General features: G+C 43.2%; 1 non-coding gene across 1 annotated transcript; it reads right to left on the bottom strand.

Annotated features, from left to right (window-relative positions):
- Positions 1–8,134: 8,134 nt before the first annotated feature.
- On the bottom strand, positions 8,135–8,285 carry LOC138570456 (U12 minor spliceosomal RNA). Its single transcript, XR_011303509.1, has one exon. It is a non-coding gene; the product is annotated as a U12 minor spliceosomal RNA (small nuclear RNA).
- Between the last annotated feature and the right edge of the window lie 5,110 nt (positions 8,286–13,395).

Raw genomic sequence — 13,395 nt, 5'->3', positions numbered from 1 at the left:
TTGAATTCTACTCCAAAGCATTCCAGCTCCTGCAAGGGTCTCAACTGTGACTTGTCAAAGTTAATTATGCACCCGCGAGTCTCCAGTAGTGAGCAGACCATTTCTGCATGGTTCTGGATTACCTTAATTGTGGCCGCACAGTTATATAATTAGGGTGGAAAGTTGATCTGCTGTCCATGAATAATCACTAATAGATTTCTCTGAACAATTGTGTAGATGGTAGGGGCAATTTTGGGGCCAAACACAAGAACCTGGAACGAATACTGATCATCCACAACAGTTAAATGCAGAAAGATCAGTGTGGCATGTTGAAAGGAGTATGGAAATATCGATCCTTTAAATTGATAGGGATCACAAACCCCACTTTGCTGAAAGTGGAGTAGATCAACTGTACGGACTAAATTCAAATGGGCATGTGACACACACATTGATTCAAGCAAAATTATCCAGATACTTTCTTCCTAGAAATAGGATGAAGAAGTGCCCTGTCCCTTTTCTCTGCTGGTGGGACACAGAAAATAAACTCTTTCTTCGGCAGCTTCTGAACAAACTCCAGTAAGACGGATGCTGTTTTCTTGTTCCTGGGGATGTGGGCCATCTTGTGACATTTCCAGGATGGAAATTCACATATTAACTGGAATACACTTAGTGGACAGTATTTAGAACCCATTGGTCCAAAACCGAAGATATCCTTGCATGCTGGCACTTCTAACTTTCCCACACACCTCTCTCATGTCTGTTGGTTGAAGATGGGCAGCGAGATAGTCAGGATGACTGTTAATTAGGGGGAACTGAAGTGCGTGATTCCCGAATAGTGACTGTCCCAGGACCCCTTTCTCTTTTAACGCTGGTATAAGTGAAAAGAGGTTTGTATTTCCTGCCCCGTATGCTGCAAATTCCTCCAGGATGATTTGGGAGCACCATCATTGACTAAAACAGTCAACTTGGAATCATCCAGGGCTTCTCTTATCAGGGTCTGTGTGAAAATGTACTCAGGAAAATCGAGCCATTTCAAAACGTAGTCAGCAAAAAGTCAATTTCAAAAATGGAGTAATTTAATGCAAGCAATCTAAAGTGTGAAAATGTTGCCAGTAATAAGGTTGCTAAAACGCTATTTTTAAATTCATAAAAAAACAAGGATGCAACCTTAAATATGATCCAACCCTATAACAAAACCTTCACAATCGCCTTAACTCCATTCCCAAACCTTCCACTATCTCAAATTCCACACTATGTTCCACCCTGTAACTTACAGAACATTTAGCCAAATGCTAAAGCATTTTATGAACAGTGACCCTATCTCCAATCCCATCACCAGGTCGCCACAAAGTACAAAGCCCTTGCCTTATTCCAAACCCTTCCTCTAATACTAACCTTAGCCATACACTAACTTCAGCTCTGATGCTTACCCTAATGCTTACTTTACCGAGCCATTTTTTGACTACTTTTTGCTTGGCAATGTTTTCACTGAAGAGGTGTTTTCACCAAGACTTTTTCACTGAGTACATGTTTTGACTACATTTTCACTGTATACCCTCTTATCAGTTCACCTAGCCTAGAACCAGTTTCTGACCTCAGAATGGGAGGCGTAGCAGCGACACTGTCTGGGCTGCATCCTCTTTTTAATTTCTCACCCAGAACGGAATGTTGGCCCCATCAAGGTCCAAGTAGCAGAAGCAGCTACTCAGAGTGTTTGCAGGAAATATCAGGGGCATACTTATTATATTTATTCATAATAGCCAGTTTTTCTAAACAGTCAGAGCCTTCTTCTGCTGCTGTCCGTATTGCTGCAAAAACATCCAACCCTGATTAGGTTATGTAAGTGGAGAATGTCTCAGCCTTTATGGATTAGTTGTTGCATGTGTAACTTATTTTTAAGTATGATTTCACTTTCCGGCCAGTAGCACCAACTGGGGCAGCATCTCTGGGGCTGTGATATGTCTCCACAAACAGCTTGATGGGATAAATTGTTCTCAGAATTTGTGAACGCCAGTCGTATCTGTCTCATTCCACTACTTAGTCAGTACATACATTATTTCAGGCAGAACTGACATCCCAGCTGTGTTGGATTTCTTTGGTTGGTATATCTTGGCATCAGTTAGGAAACCTCCTCGCAAGGCACGTGCAAGTTCCTACACATGTAGCCCATGAACTTTGGTTTGGTCTCTCTTGAAACATATCTATTCCCATATTCCAAGGTTTCCTCCTCTGTCATAGCTTGGAGCTCCCTGTTGGTGTCAACAGGTGAATCATCTACACACTGCATTTAGGGAGAGGGCAGGTTTAGTGGAAGGTGCTTTCTTTGATCAAAGCCTGCACCTGATTCCAAAGCACCATCATGTGGCATGGACTGTAGAGTCATGAGGATTGGGAGTGTAGCGCCTCCTCTTGTTCGTATGCTTCCTGTGATGGCCCTTGGGAGGATCAGACCCTTTATGCCTGTCTTCACCTACAGAGGACTCCGCTATGATCCAACTCCGCTATGATCCAGCAACAACAGGCAGCAGGAAACTCAAATGCTATAGAAATGTAGCTGTGCAGTAAGCAAGCAGAAGCCCTTACAGGTTTATATTCCACTCTTCGTGTTGCCCCTCTTGCGCATGTGCAGAATCACAGATCAAGGTGATAATGCGGATCCGGGCGTTGAGCTGAAGACAATCGAATCTTCCAACTTAGCTGCATCAAAGGAGGAAGGAAAGAAGACGCAGAAGATACAATTGAATCTCATGGAAAATACTGAGGATAGCTTTCTAAGTAAAACCTGTCAATATCTCTCCTGAAGAACCATAGGAACCACTATGTGGAAACACGTGTTGAGAGATAATTGCACACGTGTATGACTAAGTCATTGAAGAAAGTAAATTGTATGAAACAAATACAACGCTGCTGAAGTACAAGTGTATGAAATTAATACAAAAGCAATTGAAGAAAGCCAATTGTATGAAGCCAGTACAATACAACTGGAGAACAAGTGTATAAAACCAATAAAAAAGTAACTGAAGAAAGTTAACTGTATGAAATTATTACAACACTTTAACTGAAGTTAAATTAAATAAACAGAAATAAGTACAAAATCATTTTGAATTGTTAGTGCACAGTCCAAAGGTACCAGACAAAATTTGAGCATCACAGATCCAGGTACTCTGGGGCATCATGAACAGCAGGGTAATAAATAATGGGTCACTCTGTGCACAGACCTGCATTGGGTATTCTGCGGTGCTCTGCGCTTCTAAATTCTGAAGCAATGAATTATGTGTCTCTCTCTTCTCACCGAAGATATCCTAGGACAATCCCATTTCCTTAAATTGAAACTCAAAGTATGTTGTGTGGCCCCTTTCCTGGAACCCATTGCAGGCATTCTGGGATGCACCATGCTCATGATTGCAAAGCATAATGACGAGCCTGTTGCACACCCATAACAATATTTTACTACACACCTGTGAGGAATTTGTTCATCCGCACAGTGGGTGTATTCTCGCCTGGGCTTTTTTCAAATGACATTGAATGATGCTAGATCAATCTCTGTAAAAAATGTGGAATCTGCACACATTTTCCTATGCTCACCGCACGACATACACATAGACTCATGTACTCTCGGTGGACACAGCCTACAGGCGCCGTCCCCCCTGTCATATTTAGTTGGGATATGACAGCCAAGAGTACATCAAGGTATCTGAAGAAGGGGGCAGGGGGCAAAACCTTCCTCCTGCCACAACCAGCCTATTTAACTAACAAAGGCTCCATGGATCTGCCCTGTCCTTTGTTAGCTTCTGGTGGCAGCTACGCATACTAATCAGAGTTAATTCCATGGGAGGCCTGGTCTCGGGACTTACAAAAGAAAGGAAAGGAAAACCCCAACAACCTTTGATATGCACTATGTCAACCTCAAGCCAGCTCCCTCCTCTCAGTATCAAGGGCAGTGACCTGTCGTGTCTGGGACTATGTGGTTACAGTAGTCATCCTTGCAGAGGGACCCCATTCAGCAGTAACAAGTAAGTGGTTTGGCAGCGACCGAAAATCTGGTCTCACAGCAGCTTCATGGGAGACCTGCACTTTAATCAGGAAACAAAGGGAGCTCCATTAACTAGAGAGACCCTTTGATCCACAACAGACAGGAAGATGGGTGGGACTAAGTATTACAGGTTTTCACCCCTTTACCTTTTCTGTTGCAAAGCACTCTGGTTATGACCATGTGCATACAGGATATTGTTGGTGGGGACCCAGGATTGGTTCATTAAGGTAGGCTTAGCCTACACCAATCAGTAGGGGCCATTTGGCTTTAAAAGAGGGTAGAGCACTTCTTTTGGCAGATCATCTGAAGACCTTGCAAAAAGTAACAAGAAGAACTCATTTGGACCCTGGCTGAAGGTACAGTCTGCCTTACAGCTTCTGCCAGTGAAGGAAGGCCAGAATACCTCCCCAAAACATCTCACAGGGAACAGAGGGAGATACTGAATCCAGAGGACCCTGCAGCAGCTCCAGAATCAGTACCCAGCCAGCAGACAGCATACCATGCTAGGCTCTGCAAGCAAGCTTCCTAGGTGGGAAGTGCCAGAGAGTCTCTGAACCAAACCAAGGACAAGGCTGTTGCCTGCAACACTCTCCTCAGCTTTGGGCCATCCGCCTTAAAGGATGACACAAGCCCAGTGAAGAAGCTAGGAGGAGTGCATCAACAAGCATCAACCAGCATATGCCTTAAAGCACGTTTTCGATCTAGTCGAGCCCCTCTTGCTGCAACCGACTGCATTGCTGACTGTTGTCACACCACAGTCGCTAACGTTGTCCGAGATGCCTCAACCAGTTTTTCAGACACACCAGCCAGCACTGAGACTATGATTACTGACCCGGAGCAGCCGTGTAGGCCAGGCTGCAGCCATCCGTCCAGCCTCGCTCACTGAACTCCCTGAAGCCTGATACCGCAGCTGTCTCCCATCTTGAACTCTTTTGCAGGAGCTGCAAAGCACCCTGAAACCAACTCGACCCTGTTGAGCACCAAGAACATCTACAAGCACAAGGTACATTGTGGTTCTGTCCCCCAGGTCCTTCTTCGTAGGTCCCTAGTCACATTTTATGACCCATTGCTCCCTTTGTGCTGAAACCAAGTATCCTTGAACTATTGTGATTAATCACTTTACTGACTACCCTCCTGTTAGTATCCAGAGTGCATCCCTTTTTCCTTCTTGAAACTGTCAGTCCTCTGCATTCCTTTACAGGGTGGGTTATATTTTGTAGTGTTCTAGAATTGTCTGTTGAATAATAATAATAAAGAAGATATTTTTATACAACCTTGACTGGACAGTCCCTTTTATCATTGGGTAATAATTTAATTGTCGCTATGTTGCAACTAAGCAACGATCCACGACCTTGCAGCGAGAAGCCTGTCATTCTGTCTACGTTACCAAAATTGGACAAGGAGGTTTATAATTTGCTTGTGTTTCCAATATGTTTGGATCGCTTCTGGTGTACTAGAGGTGTGGGGCTGATTGATGGTTTAGAAACCGATAATTATCCCTGGACCACTGGTGCCCCAGAAGTTGATTTGTCACATTCACCGATCCAAATGATAGAATTAGGGTGGCTGCCTCCCCATGGCCACTTGACTACCCACAAAGTAGCAAGGTCCTTCTTTCTGGTGGTACAGTGTCTGCTCTACAAGTATGTCTTGTGCTACTCTGCTTTAAACATACATCTCAGCACACACGCATTTGGCGGGTATCACCCACCATGTAGTCAACCTAATAATTGGCATGTAAACCCTCTTTCTATATATCATTTTTCATTTATTGGACATGTGGTTAGAAAAACAAACATTACGCAAATAGAGAAAAAAACACAGAGTACAAATTCCGTAAAAAAGAACAAAGTTAAACACAGTTTTAAAACCATTTCAATGACCTGGTTAATGTGCATTCACACACCATCAATAGAACTTTCTCAAATTATTGCCTATGGTAATCAATTTAGAACCGCAATACGAAGTGCAATGTCCTGTGCAGCATTTAAAATACAAAACCAGAAAACATAACAAGTTAAAAGTTCTTCCTAAAATACACATTATTTCAACAGTTCACTTTTTATCTGCCACAACCACAGGCAAAAGAGGCACATTTGAACAGGCTCCACTTATTGTTTTCTTTTTATACTTGCTTCAATTGAAAAAAAAATACATTTTTACAAGTGTAGATACATTTAGAGAAGTCTTTCCCCTCTCTTGTTCCTCTCCCAGCAATTTTCCCATTCCAAAAAGTACATTGCTTCAACTGTATTGCTTTAAATGTTTCTATTAGTGAGTCTGTTGACTAATGTAGACATACGTGTTCCTGTGGGCTGTCAGCGTTAGTTTTCCGTTGACATTGTGTGGTTTTCCTGTCTAGTGGAATCCTTGGTGGTGGTTGTAGTTTTGATGAGTTTATTTATGCCCAGATTTTCTAAAAAAAAACAACTACAGCTATTATCCACTTCGTTTTCTCTCCCCTCATCTCTCCAGGCTCCACGTATTTCATTTGTCATGTACGGGTTCAGCCTAAATCTGAGGAAAGTGTTCCTAAAGGTCCTCAAAAGTTGTTTCCATCTACTGGAAACAACCTTTGAGGACCTTTAGGGACGCTGGCAGAATGTTAAAGCATTAATATCCAAGTGGAAGTTATAAAAGTAATGGTATCGCATAATTTGGGCCCTATTGTTAATCCAATCCTGTTCCTTACTTTTTTGTTTAGCTTTAAGTGGGAAAGATATTAGGTCACTCTCACAAGAATCTACTGCACCAAGCATCTCCTTACAAGATCTCGAGCATTCCTGCAAAGCTAAGCAGCTATGGACATTCAACTGCTTAGCAAGCTTCTCAAACAGTGACGTGGGAGGGGGGGTGGGGGTCTAGCAATTTGGCATGTAATTGCAACACTTTCCAGTCCCTGCCAGCTTTCAGGGACATCAGCCTGAACTCGTGCCGAATAACCCCTACCGGCACTGCATTTGGCAGTAACGGTACTCTTTGCCATATGACTGCTTCTATTTTCGACCAAACATGTTCAAAGAAGCTTCCGCCCCATACAATAATTTCGGGCAGATCTTCTGCAAGTAAAACCTAACCAGGGGGGCCATAGAAAATATCCAGAATCTCTGGTCAAAAATACTCATTTGCCCCGCTACCATCTTTGCATTTGCACGTATGTGATACAAAACGTCTAATTTCGACGGGACCGAGTGTAAGGAAACGCACAGATATGTAAAGTAGCTAATCTTTTCAATGCAGGCATTGTTTAGGGCAACATTAAATTTGGGGACCAAACGGCTTTAAAAATGGATGTAAACCCTATTTGATTCCATCTTTTATAGTTTGAACGTCTTCTGTTTCTCAGTAATTCAGATGCTTTTAGGATGCTGGGTCACTGGGGCCTAACATACTATTTTCAAGGAATCAGGTTTACCCTCACAAACCCCTTTACACGCCCATATTGGTCAATGAACTCTGACCTGCCCCCCAAAAAATCTGGTGTTTTCATCAGCCCTGGGGCCACAAAAGTTTGAGCGCGATGTTTACATGTGGAGTCCATGATTTAATCGCATCTATTTTACCTGTATTATCAAACAGGCATAGTTGCCTGGAACCGTCTTGCCTGGGACAGACGCAAACACAGATGGCGCTGGAGCGGGAGCTTTTATTTCTCCATGCCATCAGATGTCTGTCAAGGGAGGCTGTTACATTCCTTGGGTAGGACTGGAGTGAGAAAGATTGCACTATGAGAAGGGGGAAGAACGACTCATAGTAATTCCATAACCGGTTAGTAATCTTGGGATTATCATTTTATAATAGGCAGGTAATAATCACAATAGCAGTAAATGCACATTTTGCCCGACATGAGATGCATTTGGCAAGTGCACTGTAAACATGGAAGATGATTTGAGATGCACTTCTCTTCGCTTTCCCTAGGTGGCAGTACAGCTTACATGAAATCACGGGGCTCCGGATTTTACGGTGGAAGGTCGCGATTGCTAACAGCAAACACTGCCCTTGAACTTCAATGCTTCCAATCTAAAAATACACACGCATACATTCCAAACGAGGTAAGCAGGATGAACACGAAAAACGCGGCAATTACTTCTCTTCGATCTTTCCTTTTACAAGCTTTGGGGTCGGGCAGATCGCTTCGACCAAGGCATCCCGCTAAGTAGGCGGGTCACCCACGGGGCGACCTGTACCCGTTCAAAAATTCCGCTCACATTTTGAGTGAGGATCTTGGCGTCACCCAAGATCGTTATTTTCCTTACTCATTAGTTTAAGGCATGCAGTACAGTCCTAAAGGCAAGGTACTGTTATTTAAAAAGCCACTGCTAAGTGAGAGTGGGTAAAATTTGGGATGCTGTGGCTTTGCATTTTAAAATAGTTAACAATTTTTTCATTCACTTCAAACTCGTCGCAGTTATATTTACAATCGCAAGTCCATGAATAAAAAATTAACATCCCTTTACGTACATTTAAAAAAAAACGTTGATCGCGTTGCATTCTGGGAAATAGCGAACGGAAATGCTCCAAGCACAAACAAACCTAGGAGTGGGCGGATCTGAGCATTGACTGACGTGCTTGTTCGAATCATTACTTCTCAACTGCAATCACTATCATATTTGGGCTATACTGAAATTATGTGTGCTAGGGATGGGCGCGTATATTTTTGTAAAATTATATTTTTTAGAATGTGCCGTAAATCGTGTTGAACAGTGTACAACTTGAAAGTAGTAGTGAATATAACCTGTTTAGTAATATGTCAAATATCATCAAATATGCTTTATTATACACACTGAAAAAACAAGATAGTGGGTAATCCTGTGTCTGTTTACCGAGTCTTTGCAGAGCAAAGGCATTTCAACATGGCGGCTTTGAGTTGGTGTTGATTCTGGTGGGTGTAACAGTTCTGACTGACAGGAAGGAGGAGTATTTCACTCCAATATAGCCAACAGGTTTAGCTATTTCTGCACATTATTTGGGCAATCTTTTTAAAGCAAAAACTTGGAAGAATACTGATTTTCCATACTAACATTATAGACAGTCAAGATTCCATTAAAGACACTGCGTGTGGGGACTTCCGGTCGCGAGATCTCGTCAACGAGATCTCGCAAGATCTCGGCCCGGAGAAGCGCGAGGAATGCGCATCTCATCAGAATAGGGCGGGAGAGCGCAAGGAGAGGACCGCCCCCGCGCTCCTCCTAGAGATGAGAGTCAGCAGGCTCACAGGCCTGCACAAACAGCACACTAACACCAGAGCATACCACCATGGCTGAAGACAGCCTATTGGGGGCTCTGGTGTGAAAGGTGTGCCCCATCTGAAGGGACTTAATAGCAGCAGAGAATCCAAGGCTGCAGTAAAGACTACAGGACTGTGAGTACCGTTATACCCCCTGGCCCTGGACACTTCAATCTCAAGTTGATCCCCTCTCACCATGTTCAATAAATACCACAGTTAATACTTTAGGTGTCCTGTCTTCATTAAGGCCACCACACTGAGGCAAATTATTCTACTCTTCTTTCTTTCCTTCAAACTGGAGCCGCTTTGTAACAACCTACACCATATAAACATCAACACAATAAAAGAATTACATTTCCCAATAAATAGTATTTTTTAGTAATGAATTTTGATATGATCTGACTTGGAACATGTGATATGTTTAACTAATCCCTTCTCTGCATACATGCCAACATTCCGACACAGCTAGGAGGCGATTTTGTGCAAGAAATCGGAAGACGTTATTTTCCCCATAGGAATACATTGGCCCTCGACTTATTTCATACTTGCCAACCCTATTGATTTAGGCAGTATGCTACTGCTTTTCAACATAGCTCTCAATTATTTATGTAGCAAAGGCGGGTGAAAACATCCGATTTTATTTTTGGCGGGTGAGAGGCCCATTGAAACGAATGGGCGTGCAATAGGCTTGGGTGAGACAGCTCTTTACAAGGCGGGTGACACCCGCCAAAAGCGTGTGATTTGAGAGCTATGTTTTTAAGCAGTCCTACCACCTACAGATTTAGTTGACAAAACCTACAGATTTATGGCTCCTCTGGGCATGGCTGCTGGAGACCCAGCCCAGCGTAAGCAACTAGCAGCATTCATGCATGTTCATTCGGAGTTGGGCATGTTAAATGGCCCATTACTGTGATGGATGTTGACATGCTGCCAGGCCACAGATGACCTACATGAAAGAGACACACTCTCTGCCCTAGGCACGCAAGGTCTAGGCAAGTGTCAGAGCTTCTGTGTGATGCCACATACATCCCGTTCCTGATGGAGCTTGGTGCCTGAGCTCATCATTGTGGGATAAATGACTGTTTGTTCAGAGCCCCAAGCCGCTGCTCTTTCTATTACTTCTGAACTTTCCAGTGTGACTGTATATGCTGTATAATACACAGCTCCAAATGTTTTCAATCATTCTCTGAGGCAGGTAAATTGTGTAAACCTTGAGTTAATTATTTAATCTTTGAATTGATGTGTCAATGGACGGGGTCAGAGCCTTTCAACCTTTCAGATGAAAGGGGCCACAAGCCTTAGGAGGGCCCCCCAGCAGCTACTCCATGTTGTCAGTCAGCAGTTTTATAACATGGCAATTTGTGCTCACCTTACAAGTTGCATTTGCTGGAACCATTGTGGCAGTCACTTCCCTTGAGGTACACAGAAGTGTTATTTACTTGTTAGCTTTTAACACCGGTCCCTCCACTGCAGGCACTTGCTGACAAAGAAGGATGTATAGCTTTTCAGTGGGAATTTTGTGTTTCAGCTCTCTGCTGCCTGGACGTCGCATGATAATTAGCATCTTTTAACCCCCAGCTGTATTTCTTTGTCTCCCTTGTAAGGTATGCACCCCAGTGGTGCCTCAGACTGTTTTACACTCTAAGCATGGGGGAACCCAACCATCTTGTTGAAGTGGGTCCCCACACATCTACAGCTGGACCTGGTCAAGGGCAGAGAGTCTCTGTGGCAAACCAAACATTGCTTGTGTGTTTGTTTTTTGTGAGAAATTGAAATTCTGCCCAGTTTAGCCTGGTGTTAAATACCTTTCATATTTGAATAGTTCATATGTTGAGATCACATGTGCGATTGGTTGTATTTCAAAGCTTCAGTGGCACTGGAGGTGAGGAGTGAAAAGTGATACAGAGTTTGCCAGTATACCTAAGGTTGGGGGATAAAGTCAACATATTTTAGACCATGAGATCAGAGAAATCTGAATAAGCTTTGGAGAGGCTGTAAGGTCCATTGGCCCTCGAGTGGCACACAGACCTGTCTCCCTCAAAGCCCTGCTTTCAATTCACTTCTGCTTCCTATGTGTACTTAGTACATATAATAATCAAATGTAATTACCTATATGTCCCTTTTCCCCGTCACAGTACTTTCTGAAAAAAATAGAAGGCGGTCTGTCTAATTTCCAACAGAACACTTTCCCAATTTTTTTCTCACATCCCTCTACAGTCTTCTTCCCTGTTTTTACTGGAACTTGTTATTCTCTGGCAGTCCATGGGTTTGGTTTGTCTAACAGATGAGGAAGACTTGGCTTCCCTGAAGTATATTTGTGGGGCTGCCTGGATTCATGCCTATCCTTAGTGCCCGCCTCTTTGGCGTGTTCCTGGTTGATTTCCATTGAGGAGGCCCCCCACACACCCCTTTTTTTACCTTGAGGGGTTGCTTATGATTCTCCATCGGATGGCCACTGCTCCCGCTGTACAATAGAAGGCCATTCATTTTCGGCCCAAGCATGTGCCAGTCCGATCTTAGATCTTTGGTACACTCCAATAAATAAGTACTGTGATGAAGAAGAAGGATGTGGATGTAATGCTCTGATTACTTACTGTTGATCTTTATTACCCCTATTATCTTTGTCACAGTACCGACAGCAGTCTCTGCCTCCCTGGTGGTGCGATTGTCCCTTTTCTTTTGTTATAGACAGGCAGATTATTGGATGTGTCAAGTGCTTTATATTCCGGGCTGTGAGGGGCTATGGCTATGAAAAGAAATGGGTGTTACAGTCCTATTGGAAGGCAGATCACTTTTAATAAGGACTGTGCATGTTTAATAAGTGCTGTGACAAGGAAGAGTTGGACTAGGAGTAATGCCAATTAACAGTAAATAATCGAGCATTAGTGCAGGACTTGCAATAAAAGACCAGGGTGATAGACCTTACAAAGGACTTTTTGGTAAACCACCGTATATGTTGGCAGTTGAACTTTGCTAAAAGTAAAATATACCCAATTTCTATTACAAATGGTTTCAAGAGATACTCTTTAATCCCGGCATATTCAGGCCTGCCACAGGCCTTTGTATGACGCTGGTCAAGACCTTGAACAGGCCCCCAAAAGTGTATCAGTATCTTGTGAGGTCTGACTGACTATCTAAGAAATTGAGTGATATGTAATGTTTGTCTCTTAAGCACCTTTCACAGGGTGGCCCCAGTGCTAAATTGTTATTGTTTGATGCCTCTACTTTGTGCCCCCTCCTCATATCCCCTCATCTCCTTCACAGATTACAAAATGTTCAGAATTCCCACTTGGTACGGCCAATACGTGCTCTACTCTAATACGCAATAAGTATTACATGTTGTTTTATTATATGTTGGGCATAATTGTCAGATGCTTATTTATTTAAATATAACGTTTGGTTTTCTAACACCACTTATACTCGTCTTTTGTTAAAAATGTAGACTTTGCTAGGCCTCTGCAAAAGAAAATCTCATTTAACCCATGATACAGGTTGCTATGTAAAACGTTATTACATTTAGCAAAAAGGTAGCAGGCGCCCCTCTCTAGAAAGAACATGGCATTATAATCCATTCTGTGGTTTTTACCCACTTTGAAAGTCTGCAGCCAATGATTTTTGCTCACTGTACTATTCACAAAGGAGGAATATTCTTTTGCTTATCAGTCTTTGTACCGCCCAGAAGGGCAGTCCAGCACCGAAATGCCTGGCAAACCACCTTTGAACAAGAATACCAACAGCAACCACAGACATGTGTTTCGGCCTAGTTGGGCCTCATCAGTGAGATGGAGCTGTGCCTCTCTGAGCACAGTGAGCAAGGGGTCCACGTGTGGGTTCCCCCAGGTACCTTAGGGTAACCACCCCCACGTTCCATGCAAAAATACACAAAAAAGGTATCAGGCAGAATCAAGAGCACAGTGATCCGGTCTTTCATCTTCGAGCACATTAGGCTGGTAGATTCACATGGTTGTGGTTAATCTTGACTTCTGCTCCAACGTGTTCCAGCTCCTGCAACAGGCTCAACTGTGACTTGTCGAAGTTGATTATGCACCGCGAGTCTCCAGTAGTGAGCAGACCATTTCTGCATGATTTCGGATTAGCTTAATTGTGGCTGCTTTGTTATATAATAAGGGTGGAATGTTGATCTGCTGTCCATGAA

This window comes from Ambystoma mexicanum, chromosome 2q, assembly GCF_040938575.1.
Source record: "Ambystoma mexicanum isolate Mex_15411 chromosome 2q, UKY_AmexF1_1, whole genome shotgun sequence".
Taxonomy (NCBI): Eukaryota; Metazoa; Chordata; class Amphibia; order Caudata; family Ambystomatidae; genus Ambystoma; species Ambystoma mexicanum.
This window is presented reverse-complemented; position numbering and strand designations above follow the sequence as displayed.